This window comes from Gymnogyps californianus, chromosome 7 (genome assembly GCF_018139145.2).
Source record: "Gymnogyps californianus isolate 813 chromosome 7, ASM1813914v2, whole genome shotgun sequence".
Classification (NCBI taxonomy): domain Eukaryota; kingdom Metazoa; phylum Chordata; class Aves; order Accipitriformes; family Cathartidae; genus Gymnogyps; species Gymnogyps californianus.
In genome coordinates this window covers 6,417,041-6,437,127 of record NC_059477.1, presented here as the reverse complement: position 1 = coordinate 6,437,127, position 20,087 = coordinate 6,417,041, and the positions used below count along the sequence as shown (strand labels likewise).

The 20,087-nt window shown below is 43.4% G+C and overlaps 1 protein-coding gene across 3 annotated transcripts in view; it reads left to right on the top strand.

Moving 5' to 3' along the window:
* Nucleotides 1-20,087, top strand: part of MAP2 (microtubule associated protein 2) — a 229,209-nt gene that overhangs the window by 75,959 nt on the left and 133,163 nt on the right. For all 3 annotated transcript variants that reach the window (XM_050899942.1, XM_050899941.1, XM_050899938.1), the window contains exon 3: nt 13,855-13,920. The gene's annotated coding sequence lies outside the window, so the exon portion shown is untranslated. The remainder of the gene's footprint in view (nt 1-13,854; nt 13,921-20,087) is intronic.

The window sequence follows — 20,087 nt, the reverse complement described above, 5'->3', positions numbered from 1 at the left end:
GGTAGTGGATTGGTTGTTTCCCATCGACTTTAGCTGTGGTGAGTGATGATGTTATAGTGTAATTCTGAAAATGCCTTTGTGGTTTGCATTACCGTGTTTCTGGGGCTTGGAAAGGTTTGCAAGAATAGCTTTTTGGGTGAGTATCTCAATAGTTTGGAATTGGTTACCCTGACAGTGTGAGCCTTTGGTTCATGACAGGTTGCTACTAGTCCTTTCTGCAGATGATGCAGAGTTGTGGAGTTTTTTTCGTTCCCTCCTCCTAGGAAATTTATCTAATATGATCTTTTCTATACTGTTTTTGAAGTTGTAACTTTTTATTCTTTATGATGAAAACAATATATTTCAGTCTTACTGAGTTTTCATGAACATCTTTCCCCCAAAATATGGCAGCAAGCCAGTAAAATTAACGTGCCCTTTGTTTGTCTCTTTGCGCAGTTTGGTTGCTCAGAAATTGTCTTGTGCAAAACTCAAGGCTTTGAACCAGAGGCAGACATGAGTGTGCCTGACTCCACTGCTGATGGCCTTTGAAAGGTATTGGTGGAAATGGCTCTGTGCAAGATTTGGCTTTTAAGAAGGGATACCCAGTGTGTTTTGCTAGTAATGTTGGACATGACTTGTTCTGCAGGGCCAGCTTCCAAAAGCAATGAAAGCTCAAGCTCCCATCAACTATGTGCAGAGAATCATCAGAGTTAAGAAAAGCTCAGAAAGCTGGATACTTGTTAATATTCATCCTTTAATGATTTATGAGGCTAAAAAATATAAACAAGTGACACTTCATATTTTGCTACAGCAGTCTCCTATCCTTGTTTAATATTGTTAGTGGAGAGCTTGTGTCCAAAAGGGTGTTCGGTGACACCATCAGCTGAACGCATCTTTCAGATGCGTCTGTCTGCATTAGTAATGAGAATGCTTGCTCTCATTTTACAAAGGAACCATTTCTTTTAAATATAACCCCCTCCTTCCCAGACCCCCCAAATGATACCATCGTCAGAATTCCCATTACAGCCCTCTTTCATCCCTTTATCTAATGTTGGCTGAAAATGCCTTTGTCTTCAAGTTCCTTCAATTATTAATGATTCAGTTGTATTCTTTTTGCCAATTGGTGCAGAGAGAACCTTGGAGCAAATGTGTATTAGTTATTCCATTTATTCTCTCCTCTTCGTTCCTTGTGCAGTCTTTTTTAATAGTGTTGCTCTCCTGGTTTTTCACTTGCAGGTTCCGCATCGTTGCTTGGGTTTTTTGCTCAAATATAAGAGCCGTTGTGCCCTGAAGACTGACTTTGATTCTGAAACCTTTTAAAAAGAGGTAGGGAGCCTTCTTGAAATGCTAGGAGCATCTGTGTTCTTCAGTCTCCACTTCATTGTTAACAAGTGGACAAACATCTTCATCTCAACCAGTCCCACCCTGTGGACCAGCTGGAAGTCTCGGGGATGGCAGGTCACAGACCCAGTAAAACTGTTTGCTCCTGGGCCCTAACGTACAATCTCAATGGCACTGTGGAGAGGCAAGGACCAGCCTTGGTCCTCAGCCCACTGAGGTGCTCCATCAGCAAAGAGGGGAGCAGTAGGTGGGATTCACGTGGAAGAGCTGCAGGGCTTGTCACACCTGCCTTGTCCTCTGAGAGACCATTTTAATGTAGTGGGAGCAATGTTGGTGCAGTGCCATGTTCCCCTTGGCATGCCTTTTCCAGCCCCAGTGTCCCTGGAGCTGTAGGCTTTGTGGCTCTCTAAACCCTAACAGCAGGTTGGGGTTGAGGCTGAGGTCCCCAGCACCACGGCCAGCCCCAGATAAGAAAGGTGTGGAGGGAGCAATGTTGGTGCAGTGCGATGCTCTGCACCGGTGATCCTGATTTGGCTTCTCGGGAAGCCCGCTGAAGGATGGAGAGAAGGCAATATAAGTCAGTCCTGTGGCCCAGGAGAATTTTGCTGGGGGCTGTACCAGTTGCCCAGTCTGTGCACAGTTGCACAATTATAGAAACCAGGCGCCTGTAGGATAGGACAACAGGATCCTCATTCACTCCGAGGAGGATGCCAGCATGTCTAGACACTGTCCTTGGTGCTCTTTTTATAAAAATAAAATACATAAATAAGTTGTTTGACTTTCCTCAGTAGCAGGTTTTTTTTAACTATCACACAAAAAAAATAATCTTTGCTTTTAATTAGCACAGTGAATTCCTCTTTTAGCCCCCCCCCCAATTGATTTAGAATGTAATTGCTTGCTTGCTTTATCTTCACAAATTATATACTCCAGAAGATTTTTATTACTGTTTGGTTTTCTGTACTTTAGAGAAACCTATCTGAAAACATGTGCTTACAAGGAAAGATTAGAAGAATTTTTTCACAGACTCTCCCTTTTGCTTATATCTGGACTCTCCCCAGTTTGCCGATATCTTTTTTACTGTGCAAACCCCAAATTTTGGCACTTCTCCAGCTGAGACATCACTACCAACAAAGAAAATGGAATAATTATCCCAGTGTTCTAGGGACAGCATCCCCATTAGGATAAATAAAACTGTGATTTGTCTTTTTTTGCCCAGATTAAGCCTTTTCCTGCCAAGCTACTGCCTAGCTACTTACTTCCGATTTGTCTACTTATGTGTTTGAGGCCTCGTCTCTCAATATGCTGTTCAGTCCTTTTCTTTCTTGATTTCCTGCTTTTAGATTTGGGAGCTGCTCTGCAGTACGCTGCAATGATCTTAGTTTTTGAAGATGGTTTCCTAAGTGTGACAAGCTCATGCCAATTTGGGGTCAAACCCAAATTTTATAAATGCAAAATCAGGAGGGAATGAGAGTAATTTGTTCGGATTTGTTATTGACAAACTCATATTGCCAGCAGTGTTTTTTCAGTCATGCTTTTGTCCTGTAGGTGCTTGTAAACTACTTGTTTGTTTATTTTTTCCAAAACCTTTGCAAGGATGAGGTTTAACTGACTGGTTTGTAATTTTCCACGGCTTCCTTTCAAGAGAGAGTGCAATGTTTGATCTTCTCTGGGATCTGTTCTGAAACCTTAACTATTCTTCTTGAGTCAGGGAGGATTCACAAAATTTTCTGAGCTGCATCTATCTTGTTTTGAGTGTTTCTTAAGCTGTTCTTTCCTATTCTGACCTGAGGTTCTGCTTCTTTTTAAAAATTAATTGCATGCAGTATTTGCTTGCTGTTGATCTTACTTGCGAAAATTGAGGCAAATGTTGAATATGTTGAATCGTACCCTTCTGTGCATCATCTTTGCTGTGCCTCTCTGCTGAACCGTGACTTGCCCTGTCTGCTTTTCAGATCGTATTGAATCTTTTTTGGTTGCCTTTTATGTTCCTTGCTAATTGTAATTCATTTTGTTCCTTAGCTTTTCTGATTATATTCCTGTGCTTTTGCTGTCCTTTAGTTACATGATGTTTGTCTCTGGGTTTTGTGTGATTTTTATTTGAGTATTCAGGCTCTTAAAAAGTTTAGCATATTCTTCCTCTGTACTGGTGGACTTTGTTGTTAAAGCTGCTAAACTCTTATTTCTGTCTTTGCTTTTTGGTTCTGTGTATCTCGGGAGCCTTGCACAGAGCATAAACCCTTATCTTTTGAGCTGTCCGTGCTTTCTTCTGTTGCCTGCCAATCTGAATGGAAATCTTCCAAATAAATCCAGGTAGGATGGTAGAGGAGCCAAGAAGGGCGATTTCTCTCTCTGTCCTCACCTCTGCCTTCTCCCCTTTTAATTCCAGATCGTATTTTCATCGGTGCCCTAGTGTTGCTGTAGGATCACTCCTCTGCTGAACAGTACTATCCTTTGAATACAGTGTAAACCGGTGTCCGGATGGCTTACAGTAGCAAGAATTCCCATGGCAGTTGTTGAAACAGCAGGAGAAATTCCCTGACTTACTGGCAGTGCTGCCGTTTGGGCCTGTCATCTAGAATGCCATTGATCAAAGTACTACTTCATCTAAAAGAAGGTCACGTCCCTTGAGGTATATCAGATAAGTTCCAAGGTCCTTCATTTATCCGAAATTCCATTTTGCCTAATGACTTTCTTGTTTTCCATCTCATTCTGATAAACCAGGTTTGACTATAATCACGTTACACCTCCCAAAAGTCTCCCTGGTGATGGCGATTGGATGTGGCACTCTTTGCTTCGTACCCTGAGCTCATGGGCAGTGTAACTGAGTGCTGTTAAACAGCTGCTGCTTTTCACCCTTGAGGCAACTACCTGGTAGAGATGAGGACAGTAATTCTCATGTACAAAGAGCTTAAAAATCATTTTGGACAGCACTGTGAGACCAGGGTGAATGAAACCTACGTTTAAGTTAGCCAGTCCAAGTCTCCAGTCATTAAACCCGTTTTACTCTTGATGTAGCAACTGCTGTGGGCTCAGTGGAGCTGTGGCTGACTTAAATGTGTGTAAGCAAAGAGGGAATTGGGATCATTATGTTAACCACAGGAAATCTGCTTTTATGGTGATGAAAACAAGAATCAATCACAAGTAGCTAATGAATTAGCCTGCAGTATCTGCTATGTTCATTTCACAGTAAATGCAACAGTCAAAATCCATTAAGAAGTCCTTTGCAACGGGGTCCTCTGCAAAGAGGGTACCTGTAATGCGCTGTGTGCACACTGCCAGCCCTCCTTGCCTTTGTCTGAAGTGCTTCAAGAGTGTGTGTGAAATACAAGTTCTGATCCAAATGCACTGAAGTCAAGGAAGGGCTTCTGGTGGTTTTAGCTGGGCTTTGTCTTAGAGGTCAAAGTGGCTATTAATTATGGTTGGTTTTACTGGAAATCTGCAGTCTGTGAAGGACAGCTATTGGACAGGCTCATCTCCATGCAAAGGACCTGGATGCCCATGCGAAAAGGGAATAAGCTGTTGCATCATGCTGGCACAGTGTCACATCTGCGCCCATGTGGGTCAGGCTGACGAGTCAGCAGCGTTCTCATAAGGCGGCTTTTGTTGTCTCTCCTTTGTAGTGAGGACAGAGCTGCTTCCCCTCCACGCGGCTCAGCTGCTGGTAGCTCTTCCATGGGTTTCTGCCTGACTGCCTTCGTTACATAAAGCGCTGCTAAGTGAGAAGCTGTTCAAACCAATTCTGCTACATGTTACTACATGTTACTGCAATTTCTATTGCCTGTCTGGTTGGTTTCGCTGTCGAGGAAAAGCAGTGAGTTATTAGGGCTAACCAATTTTTTAAAAAAATTTCTTGAAGGAAAGTGTGGACATGGGAGAAAATAACTAGCTGGTAGCTTTTACGAAGGCAGTACTTAGCTGCTAGGGAAAATATCTCTGAAAAAAGATTGATCTTTAACTTGACTTATGAAAATGAAGGAGCAAATACCTTTTCTCTGAAAGCGATCACAGATACAGACACATTTCAGGAAAACTTCTATTTTCAATACTGCATTTCACTACGTGCCAATGTCCCACTGACTGAAACAGAACTGAAACGTTTGCTTACAGATTGTCCTAAATATAAATGGGATTTAAATTGAAATACTGCCCAAAACCTATGATTAGACAAAACAGATAAATTTGTGTATTTTACATTGCAGTTATTTTTTTATATATGTTTAAGGCCGTGCCAGCTCAGAGTTTATATTTTAATTGCATGTCATGCAAAATCTGATTCAACAAATGATTCATGAATTTTAAATATTTTATTTATAAATTTAATACAGAATAATAACTAAAGCTTCTGTTATGAGGTATGACATGACAGTTAATTGAAAAACATTAGGTTACATGGTTAAGTGAAGTACTGTCGTGGTTTAACCCCAGCCGGCAGCTAAGCACCACGCAGCCGCTCGCTCACTGCCCCACCACCCCTGGGATGGGGGAGAGAATCAGGAAAAAAAAAACCTTGTGAGTTGAGATAAAGACAGTTTAATAGGACAGAAAGGAATGAAAAACAATGATAATGATAATAATAATAATATGACAATAGCAATACTAAAAGAATTAAACTATACAAAGTAAGTGGTGCACAATGCAATTGCTCACCACTCGTTGACCGATGCCCAGTTAGTTCCCGAGCCGCGATCCCCCCTCCCAGTTAACTCCCCCCAGTTTATATACTGGGCATGATGTCATATGGTATGGAATAGCTCTTTGGCCAGTTTGGGTCAGCTGTCCTGGCTGTGTCCCCTCCCAGCTTCTTGTGCCCCTCCAGCCTTCTTGCTGGCTGGGCACGAGAAGCTGAAAAATCCTTGACTTAGTATAAACACTACTTAGCAACAACTAAAAACATCGGTGTGTTATCAACATTCTTTTCCTACTAAATCCAAAACACAGCACTATGCCAGCTACTAGGAAGAAAATTAACTCTGTCCTAGCCGAAACCAGGACAAGTACAAACTGACATTTGAATAAATTTTGTCACAGTAGCTGTGATATTTTACTGTAAGCAAGTTTTTGTCTTGATTCATCACCCCACTGGTAGGCCAGGAGAGAGAAAAGATGAGAAGAAGTGGTAGGGTTTGTATCTGCAGTATTTTCTTAGTCATAAGCCATGTGACAGGATGGAGAAACACTCTGTGTGTCTCTAAGATGCACATGGTACGACAAGCTTTCACGTGGACATCCACCGGGACAAGGGCTGTGTATACTCAAGGGCTACCAGAGCACCTGTGGCTAAGTTGAGGTTAAGGCTGGGGTTGAAGTGGAAGGTACCAACCGTTACATGCTCTCAGGAGTGTGTGTCTCAGTCTAGGCAGAGGTGTAATGGGAAAGTTGACCATGGTTTTCAGCCTTAACTGGTCGGTTTGGATCCTGCAGCTTTAGGAGCCTGGTTTAAGCATCTCTTTGAAGCAGGAATTTATGTGAGTGTGTTGGGCAATCACTTTCCTCTGCAAGCAGAGAGCGAAGGGCAGAACTGCCCCTAAAGACAGGATGAAGCTGTGGAGGAAGGACTAACGCAGGCAAGCAGAATAAGTAACGCAATGCTCCACAGATGTCATGCAGCACATGCTGTTCAGGCTTTTGACTTTTCTGCATCCTTTACCTGTTGGGGGGGAGGCAAGGGTTGCTAGGGGGAGGTAAGAGAAAGAGGGAGGTAAAGGAAGGATGCATGAAGAAGAGAGGGCAGTGATGGAAGTGAAAGGGGAAGAGTGGGAAACAAATGGAACAGGAGGAGTGAGAACGAAGCAGCCGTTGGAAGAGAGCTGGGAGGAGGCTTTGGAGCAAAGAGCCAGGTAGTGGCAAGGGGGATTTTGAGAACTGGAATTACAAGAAGCAGTTGGTGACCTTGTAACAGTCAAGGCAACACCACAAGCATTGTTTTTAACTATGTCAGTCTATCTTTGCCTTTTTCTCACACCCTTAACTCTTAATTTTCATTCAGAAAAAACTCAGTTTCTGAGAGACTGACAAAACCTCATCCTCTCATTTATCTCGGGAGCAGTCGTGAATCCTGAGTCCCTCACAGGACTTGGTGCTTGTGGTGGCCACAGGAGTTGCCTCCATCTCTTGCTGGCATGTGAGGGAGGATTTGTAGGAAAAATGGTATCTTTAGGTAGACCAGAGCATTAATTATCATTTGTGTTTTGACTGCTGTGTGCACCAGCACCGCTCTGATGAGAGCAAATACTATTCCCTGAAAACTTGCCTTCTGTTATGACCTTAGCTTGTTGTGGCTATAACACTGCAGCTACTACTTTATGTGGTAGTGCAAAACTGTGCTGTTTAGCTCCCTGCAGGAAGTGGAATTAAAGATGAAATAAAAATTGAAAAGAAGAATAAACCCATCTCTTTCACTTACATGTTTAAAACAGTAATGAATCTATTGTAGACACTCCAGTGGCTCGGGACTGTCAGAGAGGAGCTTTGTGTTAGCTTGTATAATCTTTGAGCTTCCTAATAATGAAGTGTTGACTGCACAGGTCTGTCTCGCAGCCTCTGAAGACATTATGCTCGTGGGTGTGTGCAGTTCAGTGATCTGATTTTGTGGAAAGTCATGGAACTCTCAAGTGGCATTAGTTTCTGCAGGAGTGTTGGTGCTATCAATTATTTCTGATAATGCAGGCTCAAGGAACCAACTGAAAATTGAAATTGTCTTCCGGGGCAGTGGGGAAATCACTGGGCCCAATGTGTTGGTGACAAGGCACTTGCAGGCTGTGCTGATGGGGACACATCAGATGAGTTTAGTGATGTTTCAGTGGTTCTCCGAGATGGAGGTTTGCTTCTGCCACGTCAAAATTTGGGATATGACTATTCACTCATATCTTTACTTTTTGCTTTTCCTCTGTGGATGGATTTTGAGCTTGGGGTCTTTTGCCCAGCTGTCACTGAAGCAGCGGGCTGAACGAGCGGTGAGATTGGGCTGTTCCCCTCCACGTGCAGTACCCAGGGCAGAGGTGATGGTTTATTATGGGGCTATTATACAAAAGCTTGCATTGCAGCTGTTACTAGTAACTATACCACATATACATACAAGGTTTGGGGGCTAACAAACACCTTTCATGAATTTTGCTTTCTTATTCTTTTGTTCTTACTGGTCTCTAAGCTAGAAACCAAGGATTTCCTAAGAAAACCCAAGAATACATTTATCTGGTAGCTTCAAAGGGTTCTGTGCGGAATTGGTTGTTCTGAAGAGCAGGCCTGGGAGGATTTGAATATCCTACATCTTCCAGCTTGATTTCAGTGACATGCTGCCATAGAGTGAAATGGAAATAGGAGATCCCTTTCTAGGTACTCCACATATCTATTATTCAGTTGAGGAGAGTCAGCTTGGATTCACAGAAGAGAGATCATGCCTGGAAATATCTGTCTGACAGGTTTAAAACAAATAAGCTGAGATAGAGGAAAGAGAGGACATATTTTGCCTGGGTTTTGAAGGCTCATTTATATAACCATGCCACACAGAAGCCCATGTTGTGTCAGCTGGTGGGTTCATGGGTGCAAGAGAGCTGGCCCTGATACTCGGCATGATGCCTTTGCATGGATGCTGGGGAAGGGCAATGTCACCAGTACAGGCCTGTTTTCTTGGTAGCCTGGGAGGAAGGACAAGTAAGTCCCGTAAAGATGTTGAAATCTGCTGTGGATACAAAGCTGGAGGCACCGCTGGTGTAAAGGAAGTAGTGCAATTGAAAAGGCTCTGGAGGGGCTGGCTGCATGAGGCGGGTAAATCAGCTCTTGCACACTCATTCTTTGGTGGGGGAGACTAAAAACAAAACCAGGGTCCCCCTGCATCCTGAAACTTTCTAACCTGCCTTGAAATCCTTTGCACCTTGTTACCCACAGAAGCTGCTAACTCAGCCTGCAGCTTTTCCTAACTCCTCCCTACCCTTCATCCTCTCTGTTATCAGTAACCATAGAGATACAGACGGTGACTCCAGCCTCTGCCTTCCTCACCGTGTAGCCCTATTGAAAGAGCTAGTGTGCTATACTGCATGTGTTTTTCCAGAATTAGTTAATGCCCTTCTATTCTGCTTCCCCCCCCCTCAAGGAGGGAAAAGAGGAAAGCAAGTTTGTCCCTCAAATGGCTGGTAAAATAGGATAGTCTGACGTCTATTACTCCTGCGGAAGAACAGGCAATATTTACACAGTCTGGTGAAGCATCCGTCTCCTCTCAACCTCTCCAGCAGGCAGCCATCTCCAGCACTGTTATAAGTGGTAAGACAATAGCGAATAAAAAGAAGATTCCCTGTTCCAGGGCTATTTTTACCAGAGTGGTGCAGTTTCTGTTCAGTAGACTTATTCCTCTTATTCTACATCACTGATGATATTGGATGCTATTTTAGGCATTTCATGAAACGTTCACCCAGTCTTTGCTAAAAAAGAAGCAACCAACCCCCAAGTCCTTTGTTAAAGGCTGGTTGCAAGATTTCGGCAGTGGTTTGGGTGGAAAGATCTTAGGCTGAGGTTCTGGGAGGGTGTTCCAGCTTGGCTTGGCCACAGTGGTTGTGTGTGACTTTGGGCAAGCCCGAGCCCCTTAACTGTTCTTTTTTTTTCCATTCTCCTGAAAATGAGGAGAATGCTACCACTACCCCCTTGTGCTAGTTTTGGCTGGGGTAGAGTTAATTTTCTTCATAGTGGCTAGTATGGGGCTATGTTTTGGATTTGTGCTGGAAACAGTGCTGATAACACAGGGAGGTTTTTGTTATTGCTGAGCAGCGCTTACACAGAATCAAGGCCTTTTCTGCTCCTCACCCCACCCCACCAGCGAGCAGGCTGGGGGTGCACGAGAAGTTGGGAGGGGACACAGCCGGGACAGCTGACCCCAACTGACCCAAGGGATATTCCAGACCGTATGACGTCATGCTCAGCATATAAAGCTGGGGGAAGGAGGAGGAAGGAGAGGACATTCGGAATGATGGTGTTTGTCTTCCCAAGTAACTGTTATGCGTGATAGAGCCCTGCATTCCTGGAGATGGCTGAACACCTGCCTGCCGATGGCAAGTGGTGAATGAATTCCTTGTTTTGCTTTGCTTGTGCATGCGGCTTTTGCTTTACCTGTTAAGCTGTCTTTATCTCAACCGATGAGTTTCCTCACTTTTACTCTTCTGATTCTCTCCCCCATCCCACCAGGGCGGGGAAGTGAGCGAGTGGCTGTGTGGGACTTAGTTGCCAGCTGGGGTTAAACCATGACACCCCTTTTGTGTTTTGGCTCTTCTAAGTAATCTGTTATAATAGAAGCTGTCTCCTATTTTGCCCAGCACCTTGCACAGAGACACCCAGTATGCAGCTGGATTTTCTAAGCTCTCCTACAGTACAGTAATGAAACTGAGTGCACTGTCTTGCACGAATGTCAGAATTAAAGAGAAAAACCCGCCTGAACATGCAAGATCTTTTAGAGTTTAGACCAGGCTTCAGTCACGGTCTCACCACCTCCTTTACTGAGACTGTAAACGTCTTTATTCCTCTTTCAGAGGTACGGTGCTGAAAATGCATGCTAAGTAGCACAAGTTCATAATTTCAACATTTCCAGGACCTTGACTTGTCAACTTACTAAGGTTTGTATTTTCCTTTTGCTCGCAAGTGTTCCTCTTTCACTGTGGGGTGCATTAATTTCATGTGATGAGTTTGCTTTGTGGTTGTTCCTGCTTTCCTGGCTGAGCCAGGAAAACATGAGGTTAAATCTCAGACGGTGCTGAGTGTTCCCTGTGTTCCAGTATCTACCTGGATTAGGCCCTTCATCCCTGTGTCCTCCAGTGCCTTTTGTCTTGTCAGAAATGCTTTTATAGCAATATGAAAAGCCATATCGCAGGGCAGCCAGAACAAACTTGATTATTAAGATTGTCTCTTATTTGCAGTATCTTATGACGAAACCATTTGCCATGGGCTGTTTTGGCAGATTGGGTCCCTGGAAATGCTTGCATGGGCAGAGTGAAGGCCATTTGGATGGCTGGTTGAAGATTCAGCCATGGGCTCCAGTGTGTAGGACACAGCCTGGCAATATGTATCATTGTGAACCACATGAGGTTCGTCAGGAACATCTGAGAGAAATTACAGGACAGTTTTAAGGACTTCTTGCTACTCCTCCACTATCCCAACTCCATGGTGTTGTTTCTGGGACCTCCCAGAGCTCCTGGTTGCTTTGGGGGAAGACTGACTGGTGGAGGGGAGCTGTAGAAGTGAGGGAGGGATGGTAGCAATGCTGTGAACAAGCACCAACTGTTAAATGGTGGAGCTGAGGAAGATGAGGGCAGGATTAGAGTTTCCTTGGTTTCTGCAGAGGATGAGCTCTGCAGTGGGAGGTTTGGCAGCAGCAGGCACCCCTTCTGATGAGTCACAGGAGGCTTTCTCACAGGAAAGGTCTAAGAATTGTGCTAGTGCTGCTCTTGCTTGTTTTTTCCGTTCCTTCTGAAGGCCTTTTTGCCGCCATGTGGTACCTGCTCCACCATCATCCTTGTCCCATACAGACTGTCTTTGGGGGCTACCTTCCTCCACTTCCTCATCCTCCTCACTGCTGTGGTGATTTAGAGAGTAGAGGAAAACTGTCAGGTCAGGGCAGATGCTTTTAAGGCACTAGGATCTGTTTGTAACAATGAGGGTGGAACTTCTGGTTGATGGAAAGTTTGGATGTGTGAAAAGTCATCTTGTGGTTATGGGGGAAAGCAGAAGGGAATCGATTCCCTTTGCAGCCCTCTACCCCCAAAGTTTTGGGAGAGAAGCCATGGAAATCCATGGGAGATTAGTTACTCCTTCCTGCAAGCCCCTTGTCCCTCTGAAAGGTAAATGGGGTTTGTTGGACCTCTCCCAAACTTTGTGGTAGGGAGATGTTTCCTTCTCCTGTTGACATCTTTCCCTCTCAAGAGCTTTGCTGTCACAGGGACTGAGAAGCACCAGCTTGCTGTTGGGAAGTGGATCTAGTTGGCTTGTGTGTCCTGACTGCAGAGAAATTTAAGCTTGTCTTCAGCCTTTAAGAGTCTGGTTAGGCTCATTGGTTTCTCTTGGCTGCTCCTTTGCTGCTTATGCCGTTTCATTGCAAACTTAAAACGCTTGAAAACAAACCAGTTAATCTTTCAAATTTTTCTCACTCTTTTTTTTTTAAAATTCCTTCATGTTCCTCTACCCCTTCTCTGCTGCCCCTCCCCAGTCGTGCAGTGTCTCCTCCCAAAACACTAGGTGATTTCCCAATTCACAGGTCCCTTGTCCTACTAAGATTAACATTGTTCTGGAGAAAGTCTTGGAATAGGGAGGTGAGATCAAGGCAGACACGGTGGCTGAATAGTGGCAGTAAAACTGGACCCCTCACAGCAACTCATTTGCGAGCTGAACTGTGCAGTGAGCCCTGTTCCTCTCTTGTATTAATCCTGAAGGGTCCCTGCTCGTCCCTACAGTCCTGCAGCACTTCTGCGTTTTCCCTGGTTTTATTTCCCGTTGGTGTGAATAAGCAAATGCAAGGCTCAAATAACAGCATAGATGAGCTGCTTCCAACACGTGAACAGAAGTGCTAGATAGAAAAATAAAGGGGGAGAGCAAATCGCCCTCCTAATCTGTAATGCAGAAAATGCTAAATCCCTCAAGACCTCCTTTTCAGCATGTACCGTCCGTAAAACCTGTTTAGGATTTGGATCGGCATCGCAGTGGAAACCGGGTGCGCTGCTGCCTGTATGCAGTGCGTGCCTGTGTGTGTTTGGCAGCAGCACAAAAGAAACCAGTTGATGATATTCATAGGATTAAAGGCCCGATTCCTGGGGACACACTTGGTTGGATGCAATTAAAATGCCTGTCAGGCATTTGATACCAGCAACCCCTTGACAAACTGCTTCAGCAGCCGTGAGGTGCAGCGTCCTATTGTAAGTGGATGATGGCGGAGCCAGCTGGTTTGTCATCATTCTCGAAATTTCTGTGGCCAGTGAACTCCCTCTTCCTCTCCCACTCACCCTCTTTTCTTTTTCACCACTGCGGGGACTTCTTCTAATTTGCAGTTTTCCTTTTCCTGACGTACACATGGTAGATACAAGCTGGTGGCTTGCAGACTGCGTCTGTCTGGAGATAGGCAGCGAGCCGATGGATAAGAACACTCCAGGAGAATGATTGTGCAGCAGTTATTTAAGGATAGGCTTTTGTGGTATGGCAGCATATGAGCTGGTAAATGATTTTCTTTTAAACATGTCAGCTTTGTTTGCTTGTTGAGGATTTTAAAGTGTTATACCTTTATGCTGTAGCTTTTTGGATTTAGTCTGCTGTAGATTAAATTCTGTAGCGGTGCGCACTGGATGAATTAAAATGTATAGGTAATAAACTTCTGTGGTTTTGTTTATAAATATCTTTGATGCATACATAATGTATATTATATGCACACATACTTGTGTGGGTATGTTTATGCATCTATGTCTTTGTATAATAGAAAAAAAACTTTCCTCATAGCTGAAAACTGTTTTTCAGCAAAAATTAAGTATCTTCAGGGGTTTTTTTTTCCCCACCTTTGTTTTATATTAACAGATTCTCCAGTATATAGTCTTGGACGTGACGCACTGATTGGAATCTGCTTGTTCACAGATCAAAAAGGTAGGACACCTCTGTATTTGAATGTGATTTTGAGAATGTGGGAATGAATGTGATATGGGGTGTGGGCTGTTCTTTGGTTTGGTTTTTTTTGTTTGTTTGATTTAAACAATAGTTGTTATTCTTCATTTTGTCAAACTATGTTTTGTTTTGTACACCTTTGCGTAGGTTTTCAAATTGTTTTGGCAGGCACTGTAAAGTTATTTTTGATATGTATGCATATGCTCTAGCTATTTAATTAGTCCTTTCAGCTGCACCTACCAAAGGGTAAGATACAAACCTGAGTGCTTGTCTATTGTCTTGGGTTTGTATAGCGAGGGTGCACAACTGCCTCCAGTCATATCAGATGTGGGATCGTCTTAATATTGATTTTAGCATCAGCAAGAACAGGGTTAAACCCACTGGCTTGCTCAGAGCAGGTACAATCTATCACAGCACACAGCAGAAAGCATAGTGGTGGTTTTATACTGCATCGCTTTCATGGAGGAGGGAAACTTCTTTTAACCCGTTCACTGCTGCCAAAAACCACATGTGTCTCAGCTCGGGGTTTTTATGCACAGCATTTCGGTAGCCTGGCAGGGCGGGGCAGTGCTGGAAGAGCATCTGTCTGATGGCTTTTTGACATATCACTGGCACTTCAGAAATTATTTCTGCATATCAAAATGAAGCAAACAGACTGGGTTTTTTTGACAGTGTCATTGCTAGTTCCCAAGGGAAGTAGTTTATTATCCTCTTCCTCCAGTACCTTTTGGCTTTGGTTGCTTCTAACCCCTTGATGCTGCAAAGGAAACGGTGAGATAAAACCTGCAGAATAAAAAACATTAAGTGACTTTCTTTGTATTGAACTTTCAGATGTGTCAAGTGGTTAAGGAATATAGATCTCATTGATTTGCAGTGGGGACTGTGCCCTTAAATTAAAAAAAAAAAAAAAATCTAGGCAGGATTGAAAATCTGCTCCCTCCACCTTGGAGAGAGGGAAAGGTATATCCATCTCGCATTAACTTCTGAGGTGCCAGTTCTCACCCAATACCTTCCAAACCAGACTTTTCATGTGTTGTTCTTCCCAGGTGTCCTACAAATGATCATACTTCTTACCTCTGCATTTAGACCTGGAGGGAATATGTTTGTTTTTAGGGCAGCAATCAAAATCTCTGTGTGTCTTTAGTCTGAAGTTTCAGGGTGCCTTTTAAAAACCAGAATTAAAAAGGTGCGAAATTCTTCAGGAAAGGCAGTTATGTTTCTAGTCTGGGTAAACCAGGAGTAATGATAACTCTATGAGAAAGCCTGGTCTCCTGAAATTGCCAGTCTGGGTCCCCAGACAGGCAGGAACCCCAAGCCAGAACGTCAGTGCTGGCAAGGATGTGGGCCACTGCTAGCAGCAATGCATCCCTCTGAAATGTGATGAATAATCAATTTCATTGCAATAAATTGCTAGGGCTGATTGATAGATGCTGTTTCCTGGGGGAAAGCATTTGTGAATTTTTCAGGATATTTTCTCTCCTGTTTGTCTTACGTACAATTCTATTCCTCATTTTCCTCTTCTACGCATCTTTCTGTTCTCTTGGCCCTTGTATTTTTTCTGTCTTTGGCAGAAGGCTTCTTACCTAATAGGTTTTCCTGGCTAAATAAAATTCTTCAAAGAAATGCTTTACTTGTTAGTTTTTCTTAGTTGCTTTTAATACTATTTCCTCCTGGTATCAATCATCACTATACTCATTGAAATAGAAAAACCTGAAGTAAATAGTGTATAAAATGCTTTAATTCTTGAAAAATGCATTCAGCGATCTGTTTTTAGCCATGAGCAAGTCCCTTCTCTTCCCTCTACTTTTAATTTCACTTCCATTATCCAAGGGCAACAAGCCAAACTGCAGTCTCATTCTGATTTCATTAATGTTTTGCAAACTCTGTCTCAAGGACTAACGTTGCTTGCTGGGCTTGATGTCAGAATCCAGGGTTTTGCTGCAGCATTGGAGAAGGGGAAAGGAAGGATCTCTCACAAATAGAAGTGATGGCATTGTTAGCAGATGAGTAGAACTGCCTAGTTTTTACAGTATCAGTGGATAATGAGTCAAATTTGTTGACAACGTGATCTGCTCAGATGAATGATTTTCATCTCCTGTGGAAATGTCTTTTATCTCCTGTGCACAGCGTCTTATCAGTCCTCTATGGTCTCCTAAAAACAAAGAAAGGGTGTCAACTATTTGTTAATAAATCAGAGTTGGTGAGGAGGCTCTGGGGTTTTTTGGTTTTTAAATAAACAATACATATACATTTCTTACACCTCTGATTTATCAGTCATTTTAACCTCCTCCTTTGATCTGGGTTTTTAAGATTCATGTTACAAATTGTTCCTTCTGGGTCCAAAGAAGAAAATGAGATGTTATGCTGGCAAAAATGGAAATTATTTCAAACAGTATCATTTTCTTGAAGTAGAGGTAAGGGGCACTTACGCTGTAAGAAGAGAATTAATTCTAGATTGACAAGACTTAAAAATTCTATGGCCACAGGGGTAGCATAAGGTGGCTTGGAATATCAAAAGAAAACTGTTTTGTTGGCTGATACAAAAAAGCAACAGAAGCCAGAGCGTGCAGTGGCAACGAGATGTGTTCGATTACAGGTTGTGGACTCCAGGGCATGCACCCAGAATGACGTGATGTTTGGCACTCGCCTTCATTTAAACAAATGACATGGTGACCAAATGCACCAAAGGCATTCAGAAGCAACATGTGGTGTCAGTTCATCCACAGGGCTTTCTTGCAGGGAGCAGCATCAGGAGCAAGCTTGGGCCTCTGTGTCTACCTCTGTCCTGAGATCGTCATCTGTTTTTTAACCCCAGTTGTTAGATGGCCCTCTCTTAGCATGTGTGATGGAGGTAAGCAGGAGGTTTGCTTTACAGCTGTTCCAGGCTGGGTCTCAACATCCTCAGTTTGTTTACTAGGGTTAGGGTTAGATCGCCAGTATCAACGTTGTCTTGTCCTATGATTACATGAAACAAGTATTTTTTTTGAGCATTGGAATTAATGGTGCTGACTCCTGTTGATTTACGTCTTGTGCTTGATGAAGAATTCTCAGTGAAGATTTTCCTGCTGTTTTACTAATTAGAATGACTTTCTCCTAGGCAAATTTTTCAGTGGCAAATGAGGGTCCTATGTTATGGTTTTCCTTTCCGTTGGGACATTGAGAGGAGTCACTTGCAGGGTCTGTCTCTTCTACTTGGGTGTCTGTTTTCACGTGACTTGTAGGAGGACAGTTATCTCTGCTTCTGCACTAAAGTAGGCTGAAATTGGTCAATGGACTCAAAAATTATTAGCTGGGGAGAACATAATCCACATAAAACTGGTTTTCTGTGGGTAAGACTGGAGCTAATGGCTGCTCATGGTCCTGACAGAAGTTGTTTTCCTGTGGGTTTACATCTTTTGTGCCCCTCCTCCCCTACCACATTTTCCATTACCTTTGTACCAGAGTACCCCAGTTTCTCTGTGGCCCTGTGCTGTCAGCTGGGCAGGACAGGGCATGCACTAGAGCTGCTCCGGGGTGCTGGCTGGCCATCGTGTGTGTGTACTGCCTTCCTGGAAGAGCAGGGGCAGCAAGTGGTGAGGTTATGTCAGTGCTTTCTTCATTTGAGGGAAGGGAGGACTCATTTCAGCTTTATTTTCGGTTTCTAGGAAGAAAATACATTTCTGTCCTTCGCTCTCTGTCAAGCTATGTTTAAATATTTAGAGTTAGGGACAGTTAGACAGTTAGCAGAAGTTTGGTTTAGTAACTTTAGGGAGGACCCTGAGTAACCTGTCAAGAAAATAACCATCAAAGCACAGAAATCCAATGGAGGATGAACTGGAGCTCAGCTGACATGGCCCCAGCTGGAGGAAGAAGTGATTAGGTGGAGGCCTGCAGTTGCTGTGAAGGGCTGTAGGCTGCCAGGTTAATTTCTGGAAGCTTGTGTCGTCCTTCTCTTCTTTATTTTCTTTGTCTGTTTTACAGACAAAGAAATGCCAATGTATTCCTCAGTAGAGGTATTCATCAACTTCACAAAATGATTGAGATCCTTGGTTAGAGGCAGCTGCATATGTGCAAAATTTGATCGTGAGACTTAGTATGGTGGCTTTTGTCTTGGCTGCAGTAATAAAGGTAGTTGTGGTATTACTGTAGTAGCAGTACCAATAAAAAGGTTAAAATACATTTAGTAAAAGACTTGATTTCTCCCACCTTCACCCATCAACTTAACTTTCTTCCTGTGGAGCTCTTTGCTGTATAGGACTATATTGTAATCATACAGGTCTGCGATGACTTTTAACATGATAATGAATAAATGGGTATCAATTCATCTGTCCCATTTTATACAAAAGGTGGCTATTTCCTGATGGACACTTACACGGGCATACCACAGCTGGGAAAGGCAGAAGAGACTGTGTTGCCAGTAGCATGCTAGGAAAAAACCTCTATAACAGCAGTGCTGCTGACTCATGCTTTACAAACCTGGAACGTTCCCCAAAAGGCTGGAGATGCAGATTAACTTCCTTTCCCTGTCCTGGTCAGGGGACAATTCATTGTATTATTTGCCACCAACTGAAGCCTCTAGATAGTTACGCACTGCTGCATTTTCACTGACGTTTTGTGGAGTGCATTAGCATGGAGCTTGCAAGAAATCATGGGCAATTTATTTTAATACATTGGGTGTCAGTCAGTGCTAAATCACAGAAGCTATTTAGATTTGTTTTCTGAGTCATCCTGGTTCTTGCGATAAGGTGATTTTTCAGTATGTGTGGTTAGTAAATTGGGTTCATCTTTTCTTTTTCTTACTTTGTGTGTGTGTTTGCTCTTAAAAAAGCAAATGTGTGCCTTAATTGGCTAAAAGAAAATGAGTCACATTTAAGAAAGTGCCTTTCTTTAGCCTTTTCATCATCAAGGGGAAGAGGTTCATGACTGCTAGATACAGGAATAGAGAGCAGTGGGGGAGAGATCACGGAGCTGAGTATTTAAATGTCAGTATAAAGCTCCCCGTATCGTCCAGTTGCCTGTGTGTCTGTGGTTCCTAAGTCACTTCCATCCACATGCCCAAAGGGACCTGAACACTATGCTGCTCAGCATCGTAGCATTTAATACTGAAAAACTTCATCTTATGGTGGAATCCATAGCCTTGAGTTTGACTGGGGAGAGAAAGGTCCATGTGACAGCTCTGGGGACTTGCATGTGGCACATCCTCAAACACTCATTTCAGGTGTTTGAGTTACAGATGTGGAAACAAATACACAAAACATCTCTGTGAAAAGTTCCTTGACAAATCCCTGCTGACTCCATGTACAGGGCAGCACAGTCCACCACATAGGTAGTATAGCAGAGAGGAAATCACGCTAAACTGGCGTCTCATTTTTGCACTGGGGAAAGCACCTTGTTCTGCTCTGTAGCAAGGAGCACTGTTCACCTACTCGGTATATCCTTATGCTGCCAGGCGGTAGTGTTGGTCAGTGTGCTGTCAGGCCCTACAGGTACTTCTGGCAGCAGTGCACGGGCTAGTGACTGCTACTCTCTTGCAACTGTATTTTACATCCTCTGTGAGCGTTGGGAAGAGTGTTAGGGTTTTATTGGCATTTCTGTGCTGATAATTTCCAAGATAAGATGTCAAGAGAGTTGATTTGGAGTTTCACAGGGTTAGAAGCCTCTCTTGCCAGTGTAGATTTTCCAAATTCCTCTGCTGTTTTTTAAAAATTTGAGACTGAGATATTGTGGAGAAAGGGTAGCAGGAATGGAAAGCACAGGGCTGTAAGGATCTGGAGACTGATCAGGTTCTGCCTTTGGACACTCTAGCCCTCGAAACCAGGCTGCCCTGTGCAGGATTCAGAACTGCTGCACCTTTCTTCCCTCGTATTCAGCCCTGAGCACACCGGGGAGTAATCTCACTGATAGCTCCAGCTTTTTTTCGTTTCTGTCTGAAAGCAAAGGCATAAAAACCCAGTCTGCAGTCACAGTCCACCTGAAGTGGTCTCTGACTGGGGTCAGAGAAGGGACAAATCCAGTAACATTTACTAATTTAGGACAGAACTACCTACTTTAGGATTTCCATAGTCGCAGCAGTTTAACTGAAATCTGTTTAAGGGTGGATTTACTTGCATTAATCCAAAACCCTTCTCAGCACTTCTTAATGTGATTGCAGTGGCCTGGCTGATGGATTG